At 36.8% G+C, this 15782-nt stretch overlaps 1 pseudogene; it reads right to left on the reverse strand.

Moving 5' to 3' along the window:
• Positions 1-286: 286 nt before the first annotated feature.
• On the reverse strand, positions 287-3530 carry LOC121488831 (annotated as a pseudogene).
• Positions 3531-15782: the final 12252 nt, after the last annotated feature.

Below are 15782 nucleotides of genomic sequence, written 5' to 3' on the forward strand. Positions count from 1 at the left end.
GTTCCATGGTAAGTGCATGTTTACCTTTTGAATGAAACTACCAAACTATTTTCTAGAATGGCTATACCATTTTACATTCCCACTAACAACGTATGAGAGATCCAGTTTCTCTTCATCCTCACCAATGATTGGTGTAGTCACTTTTAGAATAAATTTAACTGTCCTAATAGGTATGTAGTGATAATCTCATTTGTTCTTAATTTGAAGCTCCCTAATGGTGAGAGAAGTTGAATTCTTTCCCTGTACTTACTTGTTATTTGTATATCTCCTTTACTGAAATGTTTGTTCAACTCCATTGGCCATTTACTAAATGAACTTTTTGTTTTATAATGTTGGGTTTTGTGGGTTCCTTATATAATCTAGATTTGAATCCATTATTAGATGTGCTGTTGACAAGTATTTTCTTCCAGTCTATAGTTTGGCTGTCCATTATCATAGCAGCACAAGATCTTTACACAGCAGAAGTTTTAAATTTTGATGATGTCCAATTTGTTGATTTATTTTCTATTATATATCATGTTCCTTGTTTTATACCTAGCTACCCTGTACTAGACTCTTGGTCCCAAAGATTTTCTTCTATGTTTTCTTCTAAAACTTTAATAGCATTACATTTTATATTTACTTTGTGATCCATTTTGAGATTATTTCCTATAAAGCATTAAGTTTAGGCTGAGTTTTTTTCCTTATACATATCTAATTGTTCTAGCAATATTTGTTGAAAAGACTATCCTTTCAACATTAAATTGCTTTTGTACCTTTGTCAAAAATCAGTTGGTTCTATTTGTGTGTGTGGGCTACTTCTGAGTTCTTTATTCTGTCTGATTGATTTATGTGATTATCCTTCCACTGATACTACACCAACTTGACTGTAGCTATATACTGTCTTGAAAGAAGTACCTTCTCACATTATTTTCTTTCAAAATTATTTGTAGCCATTCTATGTTCTTTAACTTTCCATGCCAATTTTTAAAATAACCTTGTCTATATATTTAAAAGAAACTTCCTGGGAGTTTTGTAGGAATTTAATTAAGCCTATATATCAAATTGGGTAGAATCAACATTTTTACTATGTTGAATCTTCCAATCCAAAAACATAGTATATCTCTCAATTTATTTGGATTACCTTTGATAACTTCCAACAGCATTTTGTATTTTTCAGTACATAAGTCCTAGATATGTCTGTTAGATTTATATGCCTAAGTATTTCATTGTTTTTGAGTGATTGTAAATTATATTACATTTTCAATTTCTGTTTCACCTATTTAATGTTAGTATGTAGAAATACAACTGAATTTTGTTTTTGTTTTTTTTTTTTTATTTATGATAGTCACAGAGAGAGAGAGAGGCAGAGACACAGGCAGAGGGAGAAGCAGGCTCCATGCACCGGGAGCCTGACGTGGGATTCGATCCCGGGTCTCCAGGATCGCGCCCTGGGCCAAAGGCAGGCGCCAAACCGCTGCGCCACCCAGGGATCCCTACAACTGAATTTTGTATGTTGATCTTGTAGACATGCTACTTTGCTGAATTCACACATTCTAGTTTATGTATAGATTCTATAGTATTTTCTACGTTGACCATTATGTCATCTGCAAAAATGGAGTAGTTGTATTTCTTCCTTTTCTATCTGTATGTACTTTGTTGCTTTTATTACCTTATTATTCAGGACTTCAAGTAATATGTTGAAATGGAGTGGTGAGAACAATCTTGCCTTGTTCCAGTGTTTCCGGGAGAACATTCTACCCTTAACTATAAAGTATAATATCACCTATATGTTACCTGATGCCCTTTCTCATGATGAGGAAGTTCTCTTCTGTTCATGTTTTTAGAGTTTTATTCACAGTTGAACTTTGTTATTGTGGCCATTGCTGATAGAAACATCGGGGTGCAGGTGTCCCGATGTTTCATTGCATCTGAATCTTTGGGGTAAATCCCCAACAAATGTTTTATTATAGGACGCCTGGGTGGCTCAGTGGTTGAGCGTCTGTCCTTGGCCTGGGGCATGATCCTGGGATCCAGGATCAAGTCCCTCATCGGGCTCCTTGCAGGGAGTCTGCTTCTCCCTCAGCCTGTGTCTCTGCCTCTCTCTCTCTCTCTTGCTGTGTCTCTCATGAATAAATAAATAAAAATCTTTTAAAAATATTTTATTATATTGATTGCTGCAATCATGGTTTTTCCTCTTTAGCCTGTTAATATTAACTTATTTTTAAATATTGAAGTAGCCTTGCATCCTGGAAATAATCTCACTTTCTTGGGGGTGGAGTACTGTGTCTGATTTTGGTCTCAGGTATTACCGAGTTCATAAAATATTCCTACATTCTGGAAGTGATTGTGTAAAACTGATGTTAATTCTTTTCAAAAAATAGTAGAATTGTTTAGTGAAACCACTGATTTTTCAAGGAATTATTTTCTAACACAGTTTTGCTTCAAGACTGAGGGAATTCTTGCACATAAACTTAACATTTAGTGGAACTTCGCAAAGAAAGATATCAGCATATCCTTTAATATGATCCCAAAATGGATGTCATTGTTTCTTCTTTAAGAGTACCCAGATTCAGCATCTGCCCCTCTTTCATGGCAGAGGACAAAGTCCTGACTGGGCTTCAGCCTACAATTGATGTCTGAAATTTTAGTATGTCACTTACTTTTCTATCTCTGATTTCTGCTGCCAGAAGACAAGGAGTTTGGCCTTGGTCTCTGAGCTATTCCTCTCTTTTACCCATTGTGAGACTCATTTTTGCTCCCTTAGAAAGTTCTATAATTAAAAACAAAATATATTAGCTTCTTTACCCAGAAAAGTTGAAATTGTTAAGGATACAATAAGAAGACAAAGCAATTATCAAATGTAGTGGTGGTAAAGGCAGTGAATTCCATAGCCTGCGATCAGCCACTACTATACATATAATATTTTCAATGTATTGAATTGAATATATATATTGAACATATTCATTGAATATATATTCAAATGATACTTTAATATTTGAATATATATATTCAAATTATCCTTTATTGAAATATTTTCCTTTGGAGTTCTTAACTAGCCAGGTACTCCACTGCTACCACTGTTGATGTCATCTATGATATCATGAGGGTGGCAGCCATCAACACTGCAGACCACAGATTCGGTAGTCCCCAGGACTACTTAAATGGTTCCAGAGAGTTCTCTGGCTGAAGATTGGTGCCATATCTTTTAGGCCATATTGAGAATTTCATCCAAAATGGTATTTCCCCTGTGCTTAATGTTTTTCTGCTTCTTTCTTTTCTGCTTCTTTCTGCCTCTTGGCAGTTTCTTGAGGGCTTTGGTAATCAAGACAGAGGAAGAAGGTACCACTTCAATGTGGACCTGTCTCTTCTCAATGGTCAGTTTCACTGTGATCCTCAGACCCTTCCAATCACTGGTTGTCTTGGTGATGTCATCACCAAACTCTTTTGGAGACATACCCGGGGGCCAGTGCAGATATGGCACTGACTTCTCCACTGGTGCACTACAGGTATACAACTTAAATTTCACTGGGGACAAATAAAGATGGCATGGTGGAGGTGGGCTGGATTTGGGTTGCTATTTCACTTCCTCTGAGCAAAAAGACAAAAGACCAGCTACCATACATTTTTGAAGTTTCTCTGCAATAAGTAGGCCGACAACATACATTTGCAACTTTGCCATCATTCTATTACTCATTTGCAAGTTTCTGCAGATATTGTCCAGAGGAATATCAAGATTTTAGTTAATTTATTTCTATATTAACCAGTAAGTTTACAGAGATAACTAAAAAGCAATGTGATGGTGATTAAGTAAGACTTATATTCAGATGAGCTATATAATTCAAGATTTCTTTGGTTCTGTTTCATTGGTTAACCCCTTAATCTTAGGAAGGGGAGACATCTACTATTAGTGAACACACTGTTCCAGGCAATTGCAACAAAAAAAGGTGAAGAGACAGATAAAGTTCTTAATAATACAGAACTTACATTATAGTAAAAAGAGATGAATAATAAACATATTTGGAAGTGTAAATAGGGATAGTACTGTGTTTAAACTACAATTAGGTGAATTATGAAGAGTAACATGGGCTCTTTGTAGATATTGTGATCAGAGAATAGATCTGTGACTACTTAGTATTTTATTTTATTTTTAAAAATTTTATCTATTTATTCATGGAAGACACAGAGAGAAAGAGAGAGAAACATAGGCAGAGACATAGGCAGAGGAAGAAGCAGGCTTCATGCGGGGAGTCCAATGTGGCACTCGATCCCAGAACTCCAGGATCATACCCTGAGCCAAAGGCGGGCGTTTAACCACTGAGCCACCCATGAGTCCCTTTGGAATGGTATTTTAAAGACAGAATGAGAGTTCATTATAATGCAGTTGAGAAGAAAACTTGATTATTTTTTGTAACACACAGCATTGTAAGAATTCGAATGTCAAGTGATGGCACTGTACCAGGACATGTTACAACTTTAGGAATTTCATTTCATTCTTGGAACACCAACAGCATCCACACACCCAATATAATCTAAAAGGGCTTATTATTATTTGTTTGACAATGCTTCTCATGTGACTTTACATAGCAGGTGAACTACACATATTAGTCAAGAGACTCTATTTTGGGTTTGACTTTCTGGGAATCTGTTGAAAATGAATGAATGAATGAATGAATGAATGAATGAATGAATGAATAAGAAAACAGCCAGCCAGCCAGCCAGCCAACCAGTTAGCCAAACCAACCAACCAACCAACCAACCAACCAACCAACCAACCATCTCAGAAGGTTTCAAGGCACATGCCTACAAGGGTTCACGGATCATTACAAAACTGAACACTTCAGTATCTGTTTCCCCAAGGTGGCCCTAGAAGATTCTACAGGAGGTTATAGAGTTGTCACCAAAATGTAGCTCCTTTAATATTAAGAAGTTTTCACTCTCTTATGTAAGTAAAGACAGGATAAAACGAATATAAAAACCTTACTGTTCTGGGCAGGTAAAGAAAACAAAAACATTGTCTTTTCCTCTCTGCTCACAGTCTCTTATCAAGAGTAGACTACCAATGCAAGAAAATCTTGTCATTTTAACAGAGAGAAGAGCCAAATCTCAATGTTATATCAGTGTACTTGTAAAACTCACTTCTCCCAATCTCAGTCAGTCCTGACCATGCATACAATTACTTTTAAGAAAGTCTCCTTCAGGGATGCCTGGGTGGCTCAGCGGTTGAGCATCTGCCTTTGGCTCAGGATGTGATCCCGGGGTCCTGGGATCGAGTCCTGCAGCAGGCAGTATTGTTTTTTGACAATACTATTTTTGGTAGAGGTGCCTGCTTCTCCCTCAGCCTGTGTCTCTCTCTCTCTCTCTCTCTTCCTCTCTCTCTCTGTCTCATGAATGCATAAATAAAATCTTTTTTAAAAAAGACAATGTAGGGGCGCCTGGGTAGCTTAGTCAGTTGAGCATCTGCCTTCGAGTTATGGTCCCAGGGTTCTGGGATCAAGCCTCACATTAGGGTTCCTGCTCAGTGGAGGGCCTGCTTCTCCCTCTCCCCCTGATTGTACTCTATCTCTCTTTGTCTCTGTCTCTTTCTATCAAATAAATAAATAAAATCTTAAAAAAATAAAGAGAGAATGGAGCCAGGCCACATAAAAGCCTGGGAGAATAACATTTTAAGCAGAAGAATTAGCTAGTGTCAAGATCATAAGGAAGAGAATTCATTGATTGGTAACAAGACAAATTTAAGTATACCTAGAACAGAATGAATGTCAGGGTTGAATAGGGTGAGATGAGGTGGCAGGTCCATTAAATCTATTTAGTATCTTTCCATGGAGTTTAATCTGTGCCTGCATATGTCTACCTAAGATGGCCCATTAAAGCTACTGTAGTCACTTATACTTTCTTTTCTATAGCCACATCATCCTACCTCCTATTTCCTAATTATAATTAAAACATAGTGTTATTATCAATATAAGGTACATCAAAGGTTAAAAAATGCTCCATGTAGGTATTGCAAAACCAATGTTATACTTTATTTGTGGGTACCCGAGGACCCACTCTGGTCAGTTTTATATTGGGACACCTTTTTTTATAGTTTGGTTCTCCAACCCCATCCTTCCCGATATCTCATTATTAATAAATTTATAAAGCAAGTGTGTAGAGGCCTCTACTGTTTGTCATTTCTTTTTTTTTAATTTTTATTTATTTATGATAGTCAGAGAGAGAGAGATAGAGAGAGGCAGAGACATAGGCAGAAGGAGAAGCAGGCTCCATGCACCGGGAGCCCGATGTGGGATTCGATCCCGGGTCTCCAGGATCACACCCTGGGCCAAAGGCAGGCGCCAAACCTCTGCGCCACCCAGGGATCCCCTGTTCGTCATTTCTACCCTACCCTCTCCCTTTAACCAAATCTTTTCCCTGATGGTGGACACTTAGTTTGGTTAGAATGTTCATTCTACCATGAACTAATGTACGGTAGGTAATTCCTTTCCCCAATCCAGAATTAGTTTAAAATAATCATAATAATTCAAATATCATTCTTCATTGATGGACATGAGACAAAGTCTGGTCGGTAGTCTTCTGAAATATTTTCCTCCATAATAAAAGAGGATTTTTTAAAGGAGAGTACCAAAATACCTCCTCAGGGCATGCGAAGCTATAATGTCCACTGGAACTACTCTAGTTATCATATAATCATTAAAGAAACATCACTCACATGCTAAGGAGCATAGATTTCAATGATATAAAACACCCATGACTTCAATGACATGCTTAAGCCATTAAATTAACAAATCCTACCTGTGGGGCATTTTAAAACCAATTTTAGGTGAGGTTTCTTTTACGTACAGCCCCAAACACCTGACAGGATCCTAAGTATTCAACAGCAAGATCTGGGCAACAAGTTACATGTTCTCCTCAAGTAGCCATAGACTCTATATTTCATACATTAATCATGTTTTTTGACAATACTATTTTTGGTAGAGTTTCAAAATCAGGTGGATGCTTTGGATGACCAGTAACCTTAAATTATGATAAACCTCTATTCACTTCTGAATCACTATTAACTTACAGCTCTTGTTTCTTTGTCTGGTCTTTGGAATTCAGGTGATTAGTGGATAAAACAGGTGGAAGCATTCACATAAATGATTTTTTGTACCTCCACGTGATGAGGCACCTAACCTAGGGGTGAACCAGACATGCTCTGTTGCAACCTTGTGTGACTTTAACTTGTACTGGTAATATTTTATATAGGAGAAGAGCAACAGCCAGCCATTGGATTTGCTCTGTGCTTAGGCTGTCTGTCATGGTCTGCAATAGTACACTCAGAGTTCTGGCACTCCCCCATCTAAAGGTTCACTTCCCCATTCTATCTATTGGAGAATATGAGAGTTGGAGCCTGTTGTAGCTGTGAGCCATCCTGTTGTCTGTGACAGGCATAGCTTGGGAGACTCCCACTGCCAGAGAACAGTGGCTTTGAAAATCTGAAACTGGTAGAAAATGGAGGAAAATAATTGTAGCCTATGCAAGTCAAAACATTCACAAGTATTCCAAAATGCTGTGGCTCCCAAACTCATTTTCTCAGGAAATGTTTATTGTACATGTATTACATAGCAGTATATGTATTACATAGCAATAAATGGCAAACAGTTTTCATAGATTATCACATTCAGTTTTTTCAAAAACCTTAGAAGCGTCAAGTATTTGTTCTCATTTTACAAATGAAACTGAAGCTTATAAGAGTGTAATAAATTTCTGAAGGACACTCAAGTAAGGATATGGATCTATTACCAGTTTGTACAATCTCAGAGCAAGTGTTATGAACCCAAGGGCCACTCTCCCTTCATCATATGTGAATGGCTGCTCACATGCTTGAGTTTAACTCTGGCTTCTCTGTAAGTTGTCTTCACATACATGGCATTGCCTCTGGAAATTGCTCTTTTGTGGTTCTGTCCATGCTATGTTTACCATCCTGACTTCTTTGGTTTGGATAACTAGCCTCATTAAGGGTTGGTGTGAGTGGTTGCCCTTGTTTGGGAAACTAATACTCATAAATGAACAAAGGAATTTGGGAACATTAGTTTGCCTCTTCATTCCATTAGCTGATCATACATACACAATTATGTATGTATTATATATCTAGTATGTTTATTTATGGATTGCAAATGGGATCCCTTAGGAAGTTCATCAATGGAAATAAATGAGGTGATGGTAAATTAACCAGATTTATGCAGCTGGCCAGGACTACTAGAGCCAGCTTGCCCTAGGATCACATTTTATGCTTCTTCTATGTCTTTGGAAAAACAGAAGTACCTTTCTAATATGATGTTCACTTCTTAGTAGTTTTTGGATCTCATAAAAAGGGTACACATAACGGAAGATTTTTTCTTAAAGTCATTGAAAGATGACTTTATTCAAACTTGATAGTGGTTTTAGGGATGGCTACTTTAGTGTTTTGACAGAAATTGATCATAATCACATAATAATCAAATATGATTTGATTTATTTGACATAACCAGATAATTCTAGAAAAAAATAAATGATCCATCTCCCTTTTTTACAGGGGTTGTATGAGTTATAATTAAGTGGCCTAGGTGCCAAAATATACCCAGGCCTGGGCTATCGTATTCCCCCCAAAATTAATATGGTGTTCATGTACAGATAGATCGTGCTAATGGCATTCCTAAGCTGGAGAGGCATCTAGGGTGTGTGGTACTGGCTGGAACGAATTCCAGTGCTCTTGGTAGGTAGGAGCCATCAGAGACATAGTTGCCCTTCCTAGGAGAATGCTGTATGCTGATGTCTAGAAAAATAAAGCTTATTGGAGATATAGTCCATCATTACTGGTCACTGTGAATCCGGAGATAACACTTCTATTACTCCACTGCCATATTAAATGTCTGATCTTTAGTTAGGGATTCCCAATATCCCTAACTGGATTTTTTTTTTCTGGAGGAGCAAAGAGATAAATTACAAAAATAACCCAAAGTCTGCAAGAATGAAAGGAAAACAACTTGCAATCAGAGAGAGAAACACATAATAAAGTTGAGAATCCCTGATCATTTCAGAAGACAATAAGGTAAAATACACTGTCTGAAATGAAGGTTTTGTGAGAGTACATAAAAGGCTTCATATTAATGTCATATATCTGAATTCTGCTTTTATTCACTCCTATCAAGTTCATTAAAAGTCAACTATTTGTTTGAGCTCTGGCATGTAAAGAGCTTGGAAGTCATCATTTTTGTCCTTAATTGAAAAAATATATACAAACAGAAAATTGATGCATTTTCTTAAACCTACCAGAGAACAAAGGCTGTACAGTAAATCAACTGCCCTAAAATCTGGGGTAAGGTGATTCTAAGGAGATATAGGGTATGCAAAATTGGAGTAGAAGCTACCAGACATCATAAATTAGAGGAAAGTCTTTACCAGAAAGCAACACAGGAAAGGAAAGTATAGCTGCTCCAGCCTAACTCCAGCCTTCCTGTGTCATCTAAGAAATAAAAAAGCTATAGCCAACACTAGAGAGAACTCCAAGGAAGTAGGTTGGGAGCATAATAACCAAGCAAGATAAAAACATGAAGAAAAACTATATCCCTGGTTGAAGGACAGAGACAATCACGAAGACCCCCAACACAGAAGCACACTGTATACTCCAATGACTGAGAACCAGAAGCTTAGAGAACACCACCCCCCAACTTCACCAGCATGCTAGCAAACCCCCAGCAATAAAAACAGTGAATTAGAACAAGAGTTGCAAGACATGTAATCTCTTTAAAAGGTCCCAAAAATTCAACACCCATTCAGGATAAACATTCTCGAAAAACTAGAAATAGAAGGGAACTTCCTTAACCTAATAAAGGATTTGTATGGAAAGTATACTTCTAACATAATACTTAATATAGAGACTGAATGTCTTCTCTCTAAGGTAATGACAGTATGGCATTGGAAAGTAGAAACACATAGATCAATGAAACAAAATAGAAAACCCAGAAATGGACTATGACAAATGCAGTCAAATTATATTTGACAAAGAAATGAAAGCAATTCAATGGAGAAAAAATAGTCTTTCAACACATGATGGTGGGAAATTGGAAGTTCATACACTAAAAGTAAACTTTGAAACTGACCTTATATAAAAAGTAAAGATGTATCATAGAACTAAATATAAAATACAAAAATAATAAATTTGTTTAGAAGAAAACAAAAGCAAAAGGTAGCATGCATTTGAGTTTGTTGACAGGATCTTAGATAAATAAAGAAGTATAATCCATGAAATTAAAAATTGACAAAATAAACTTTATCAAATGCAAAATGTAAAGTTATCACCTATGAAAGTCACTATTGAAGGAATTAAACAGCAAGTCACAGCCTCAGAGAATATGTTTATTTATACATCATATATCTGATAAAGAGGTTGTATCTAGAATATACAAAGAACACATACAAGTCAATTAATAGAAAATAAATAACCCACTAATAAATTGGCAAAAGAACAATCCACAGAAGATTTTTAAGACATTTGTAGATAGTCTTAAGCAAGCTCTTGTTTTACACTTTATTCTTAATTATATTCTCAACTATCTATAGGGTTGTCCAATATGAGTGTCTAGGAGCTATGCTCTCTAATGAAGAGAAGGGCAATGTGGTCTCTAAAACTTTCTAGCTGAAGCCCGTGATTAGAATTACATATTTTTACACACGTACATTATTATTTTTCATCCTAAAATGAGTACTTACCCATCTCAGTAAGGTTTTACAGAATTCCGATTTTGTAAGATCCTATAGCATAGTCTCTTAGATTTGAATTTATTTTGTTGAGGGCTATGTTTCTTTTTTTTTAATTTTTATAAATTTATTTTTTTATTGGCTTTCAATTTGCCAACATATAGAATAACACACAGTGCTCATCCTGTCAAGTGCCCACCTCAGTGCCCGTTACCCAGTAACCCCCACCCCCTGCCCACCTCCCCTTTCACCATCCCTAGTTCATTTCCCAGAGTTAGGAGTCTTTCATGTTCTGTCTCCCTTTCTGATATTTCCCACTCATTTTTTCTCCTTTCCCCTTTATTCCCTTTCACTTTTTCAGTGCACAAGAGCAAGAGATGTGCTGACTTCATTCTGTCTGTATTCCATTAGTGGAGTGGATTCCATTAGGGCCATCTGGTGGACATAAGGAAAACCAGTAGCTTTTTTGTATTCTCTGTTACTGTGAAGGACTTTAGTTTCACTAAAATTACATGATGAAGTCTAAAACTAGGGCTTGATTCAGCCTAACGTAAAGTGTTCTGAATATTTAACAGAATTTTGTACACATATGTTTTGCTAATGTATTAACTGTACTATATATTCCATATAATTATTATGTAAAAATACAACCCATATGCTTTCCCTAGACTTGATTAATTAAATGAATCAGTGGACTATATAAATTTTCCCTTTACCACTACAAATATTTTTCTAATTTCCTAACATTTCCTCCCTGGAAGACTGCCTTATCTCCTAAATAATCTCTCTGCTTCCCTCTTGAAACTTATTCCCCAAAGAATAACCCAAATTATCTTTTAAAACATATATATCATAATAAGATCATGCATTTTCCTTGTTTAAAATCTTCCAAGATGTTTCATCATTATTAGAGTGAAATGTAAGCTTTTCACCATTACCTACAGAGTTCTATATGATTTAGACTACATCAACCTCTTCAATCTCATTTTTCACCTCTCTCCTCTTCATTCACTAGAAGCCAGGTGTACTTGTGTTTTTTTCCTTTTTCTTAAACATATGCTCCCAGACTTTGGTCCTTGTATGTGCTGTTCCCTCTGCCTAGAATGATTGGTTCCTAGATATTTACACAGATACCTTTTCTTGAAAACCATAAGTGGTTTCAGATAAAATACTATAACCTCTTTGATGTATTCCTTTCTGGGATACTCAGAGAAATTTACACTAGATGCAGTGACAAAGAAATCCCTATATCTCAGTGGCTTGGTTATGTTATGTTATGCTATGTTATGTTTCATGTTATATGTCAAGTCAAAAAAATACATCATATCACTTTATTCTTGATCATGCCAAATTCAGGATAGGTTAAGGAGAGTGAAGATTGAGAAGCTCTGCTTTATGCAATTAATCAAGGATTCAAGTACCTACCCACTCATGATTCTGTTTTTCACTTGATTCTCAGAATATATGCCTTTCATTTGTCAGAGGAAGTGAAAAAGCATAGAGGATTATGTCAGACCAGCTATGGTTGTGAAACACTTCATTTCTGCCTATGTGCCAGTGGTTAGAATTCAGTCACATGACCTCAACTAATGATAACTCTGAATGGGAAATGCAGGACTGTGAAATGTAGGCCAGAGTAAATAAGATTTGATGAACATACAGCATTTTCTCTGCCATGGTAACCCTTTTGTTCATCAAATATTCACTTAATTCCTTCTTCTCACATATTGAACACACTCTTTTTCTAAGGGATACAATGCAAAGTTAATCTAGATATTGAATCCAGCTCAAAGTCAGGAAGTATGAATAATATTAAAGTCCTAATGTGGTTTTTCATGGTTAAGGACTTGGAAAAATAAAAGGGTGGTATTTTCTCCCAACACTAAGTAGTTAGTTGGAGAAAGGGAGAGGATAACCATATTGGAAACGCTCATTTGGAAAGGTAGGGGAAATAGACAACAGTCATGGATTCAAAGTAATTATGGAATCCCACTGACAAGGGATGATTTGCTTGTGAGGCAAGAAGAAAGTATTCCAGAAGAACATAAATGTGATATGGAATTCTACTTCCTACTTTTTTGGGTGAAAGGGATAAAAATGGAGGGCCTGTAATATGAAGTAAATGTCTTTATTGAACAGAAAAATATGTGGCTTGATCATGTGTTGAGATATCACATCTGTTTCCCCTACATATCTGCCATTTGCTCTCTGAAGTCAGACCACTCAGAGAAATGAGTCACCTACTTTGAAAGAGTAATCCAAACTCTGACTCCAAAGAATGAACTCAATCTGAAAAGAAAATGATTCCTTTGCCACAGGAGACATAGCCTGAAAGAAGTTGCTATAGTTGATGTCTCTTCTATGATTTTTTATAAAGGTTTCAGGCCTTATATTTAGGTCCTTAATGCATTTTGAATTTATTTTTTGTAGGTGTAAGAAAGTGGTCCAGTTTCACCCTCCTGCATGTGGCTGTCCAGTTTTCACAACACCATTTTTGAAGAGACTGTCTTTTTCTCATTGGATATTCCTTCCTGTTTTGTTGAAGATTAGTTGGCCATATAGTTGTGGTTTTATTTCCAGGTTTTCTATTCCATTCTATTGAACTAGGTGTCTTTTTCTGTGACAGTACCATACCATTTTGATTACTACAGCTTTGTAATAGAACTTGAGGTCTGGAATTGTGATGCCTCCAGCTTTGCTTTTTTTTTAATAAATTAATTTTTATTGGTGTTCAATTTACCAACATACAGAAAAACACCCAGTGCTCATCCCGTCAAGTGTCCCCCTCAGTGCCTGTCACCCATTCCCCCCAACCCTCCACCCTCCTCCCCTTCCACCACCCCTATTTCGTTTCCCAGAGTTAGGAGTCTTTATGTTCTGTCTCCCTTCCTCATATTTCCCACACATTTCTTCTCCCTTCCCTTATATTCCCTTTCACTATTATTTTGCTTTTTCAAGATTGCTTGGCTACATCAAAATAAAAAGCTTCTGTACAAGAAAGGAAATCATCAACAAAATTAAAAGGCTGCCTACAGTATGAGAGAAGATATTTGCAAGATATATCTGATAAAGAGTTACTATCCAAAATATATAAAGAACTGATACATTGGGATGCCTGGGTGGCTCAGCTGTTTAGTGCCTGCCTTGGCCCAGGGCGTGATCCTGGAGTCCTGGGACTGAGTCCCACATTGGGCTCCCTGCATGGAGCCTGCTTCTCCCTCTGCCTGTGTCTCATGATTAAATAAATAAAATCTTTAGCCGGGACACCTGCACCCCGATGTTTATAGCAGCAATGTCCACAATAGCCAAACTGTGGAAGGAGCCTCGGTGTCCATCGAAAGATGAATGGATAAAGAAGATATGGTCTGTGTATACAATGGAATATTACTCAGCCATTAGAAATGACAAATACCCACCATTTGCTTCAACGTGGATGGAACTGGAGGGTATTATATTGAGTGAAATAAGTCAATCGGAGAAGGACAAACATTATATGTTCTCATTCATTTGGGGAATATAAAAAATAGTGAAAGGGAATAAAGGGGAAAGGAGAAAAAATGAGTGGGAAATATCAGAAAGGGAGACAGAACATGAAAGACTCTTAACTCTGGGAAACGAACTAGGGGTGGTGGAAGGGGAGGTGGGTGGGGGGTGGGGGTGACTGGGCGATGGGCACTGAGGTGGGCACTTGATGGTATGAGCACTGGGTGTTATTCTATATGATGGCAAATTGAACACCAATAAAAAATAAATTTATAAAAAAAGGAACTGATACAACTCAACACCTAAAAAACAAAGAATCCAATTAAAAATGGGCAAAAGAGATTTCTCCAAAGAAGATATTCAGATGGCCAACAGATACATGAAAAGATGCTCAGCATCCCTTACATCAGGGAACAGATACATGGAAAGATGCTCAGCATCACTTATATCAGGGAAATGCAAAGCAAAATTACAATGAGATATCAACTCACATGTCAGAATGGCCAAAATAAAAAAACCCAAGAAACAAGTTGTGAAAAGGATGTGGAGAAAAAGGAACCCTCTTGCAATTTTGGTGGAAATGCAAATGTTGCGGCCACTCTGAAAAACAGGATGGAGATTCCTGAAAAGCTTAAAAATAGAACTACCCGGCATCCAGTAATTGTACAACTGGATATTTCCCCAAAGAATACAAAAACACTAATTCAAAGGGATATAGGCACCCCTATGTTTATTGCAGCATTATCTATAGCAGCCAAATTATTTAAACAGCCCAGGTACCCACTAACTGATAATGGATAAAGAAAAAGTGGTAGATATAGATAGATAGATATAGATAGATATAGATATAGATATATAGATATAGATATAGATATAGATATAGATACAATGGAATATCATTCAGCCATAAGAAAGAATAAAATCTTGCCATTTGCAATGACAAGAGAGTATAATGCTAAATGAAATAAGTCAGCCAGAGAAAAATGAATACCATATGATTTCACTCATATGTGGAATTTAAGAAATAAAACAAATGAGAAAAGGAAAAAGAGAGAGAGACAGAGAGAGACAGAGACCGAGACAGAGGGAGAGACAGAGAGAAATCAGGAAACAGACTGTTAACTATATAGAACAAACAGATGGTTACCAGAGAGGAGGTGGGTGGGAAAATGGGTGGAATAGATGATGGAGATTAAGGAGTATACTTATGATGATCACTGAGTAATGTATAAAAGTATCAAATCACTATATTGTACACCTGGAATCATTACAATTGTATGTTTACATACAAATTAAAAACTTAAAATAAAAAAATAAAAAAAATGGGGACGCCTGGGTGGCTCAGTGTTTGAATGTCTGCTTTCAGCTCAGAGCGTGATCCCGGAGTCCCTGATTGAGTCCCACATTGGACTCCCCGCAGGGACCTGCTTCTCCCTCTGCCTATGTCTCTGCCTATGTCTCTGCCTCACTCGGTGTGTCTCTCATGAATAAATAAATAAAATATTTAAAATAAACAATCAAAAGCTTAATGATAGGAACTTATATTATTATTTTTAAAAACCCTAATTGTCAGGCACTTACATCACACTCCATCCTGGGAG

Source organism: Vulpes lagopus, chromosome 4 (genome assembly GCF_018345385.1).
Source record: "Vulpes lagopus strain Blue_001 chromosome 4, ASM1834538v1, whole genome shotgun sequence".
NCBI classification, from domain to species: Eukaryota; Metazoa; Chordata; class Mammalia; order Carnivora; family Canidae; genus Vulpes; species Vulpes lagopus.